Source organism: Hippocampus bargibanti, linkage group LG03 (genome assembly GCF_051943395.1).
Source record: "Hippocampus bargibanti isolate YZ-2025 linkage group LG03, ASM5194339v1, whole genome shotgun sequence".
NCBI classification, from domain to species: Eukaryota; Metazoa; Chordata; class Actinopteri; order Syngnathiformes; family Syngnathidae; genus Hippocampus; species Hippocampus bargibanti.
Genome location: NC_142736.1, coordinates 4544226 through 4546474, shown reverse-complemented (window position 1 = coordinate 4546474; position 2249 = coordinate 4544226).

The following is a 2249-nucleotide window of genomic DNA, read 5'->3' as shown; positions in this document are numbered from 1 at the left end:
CAGTGAACACGCACAGCGCGCTCTCAGACGCCATAACGGTTTTAAGCTTTTTAAAAACTTGTCCAAAGTTATCATTTTATGTTTGCGAATTATATACATTGAATCCAAATCGTATTATCAAAATTATATTAAGTTTATAATTGCTTTAACGCGTTTGATTGGTTGAAGGAAAGCAGGAAGTGTTTTCGGGAAGCCGGAAGAGCGTGTGCTCGCGAGAATTCCGAGACCACGCGAGACGAAATGGGAAGTCATCAAATACAGTGATACATTGGCTTATGAACTAAATTGGTCCCTAGAAAGTGTGTGAAAGTCGAAAAGTGTGTCTTCTAAACATTAATTTCCCATAGGAAACCATTAAAAATGAGATTAATCCGTTCCCAGGTACTCATAAAACAATTTCCTACTAAATAAGCCTTAGAATGACACAAAATAGACCTTATTGTATGTATAATAAATGTGCTATTGTATTGCAATGAAAGAAATAAACTGTACTGTATAATGAAGTTGTTTTATTGACCTTTGTGATGACCGTTGATGTCGTTGCCTCTTGATATCCGAGTGAAGTTGCCATGCTTTTACCGGCGATAATACCCTCACTCACACTGTCCCCTGCCAGTTTTTCAACCTCTTACACGTAGCAATGGTGGACTTACCATACTGGTACTGCGACGCTAAGTCACACAAACGCACCCCTCGTGGGTGTTTTTCGATGATCTTCCTCAGCTCGACTGTTATTTTCTTTTGTGTGCTCCTGGGCTTAACACTAGCCTGTGGTGGGATCTTTTTTGGTCCCAAAAAAAGGTACAGTACTGAACTCCATAACATACCACGTCTGCACTCAAAAAAGTGGGTGTGGAAAAGTAGCCTGGAAGCCACAGTGGCGCTGTTCGGCTGTGTGGTTTGGTGTTTTTCCGACAAAAACTAGTTGGTATGCCAAGAATATATTCTCGCGAATTTAATGTTTGTAAGGCGAAAAGTTCGTTAGGCAAAGCGTTCATAAACCGAGGTATCACTGTGGTACAACCACGTCCATCTCTCCTTTTCGACCTCGCTAGATTTAAAGTCACAAATTTGCTAGATTTAAAGGACAACCGACACCTCCGGACAAGTTGCGTCCATAATTTGTAAAATAACTTCAAATGACTTCTACTGTGCGAATTTGACGCATTTTTACATTTTAAGAATCGCGCTGAATATTCAGGAAGTCTTGTTATCGAGTTGATGACGATGCCCAAAGTGACGTCACGGAAAGAACGCCCCTGACCGAGAAAGCGACACACAATGCATTTTGGGTACTTTTTTTCATCTGAAAACACTGTGTTGATGGAGAAATTAGAAGGAAAACACATAAATAATGTGATGGTGAGCCGTTGTGTGTTGCACCAAGACTACTATTTGATACTAGTTGACACAAATTCCCAGCAGACCAATCAGCCCATTTCCAACGGAGCTTGTGCGCCATCTTGTGCATTTTCTGGGACGCTACATTGGAGTCCTGATGGCTCGAATTGATACGGAAGGAGTTATTTAATCGATTGCAAACATTTATGCTTTCCTCTTCAGAACTATTTGAATCATATTCATAACTGGATGAGTAACAAGAAAGCATCTTCTGCGAATCCGAACCCTTGAAGCCATTGTTTTGATTCTGGAGCAAGGCAGTGTGTGACCAATAGTGATGTCACGAACAAGGGGGCGGGACTTTCAGAATCTGCCCAGTTTTCAAGCTCATTTTGTGGCACTTTTGGGACACTTGAAGTTATTTTTATTGGTGTTTTGCATTTGACTAAAAATATCAGCCTACGTGGGTATTTTAGATGCTATAAAACACAGGTGTCAAAGTCAAGGCCCGCGGGCCAAATTCGGCCCGCCACATCATTTTTTTTCGGCCCGCGAAAGCAAATCAAACTTGTTAAATTCCATGATGATTGCTAAAATCGGAGCCAAAATTTCATATTTTTGGATGTAAACCACAATAAAAGTCATTATTCTTGACTTCAGATTTGAAAACGAGTTATTTATTAATTTGCTGTGTGCTCTATATGTAATATTTGAAGGGATTGAAACATTCTAATGGGTTCCCCAAATTCATAACGGCCCTCGAGAGGAAACCATAACTACAATGTGGCCCGCGGCAAAAAATGACTTTGACACCCCTGCTATAAAACGTTTTGCTGATGTGAGTTAGGAAACAAAAAAGTGGTGTCGGTTGTCCTTTAAATGTGTTATTATAAAACGACAACGAAACT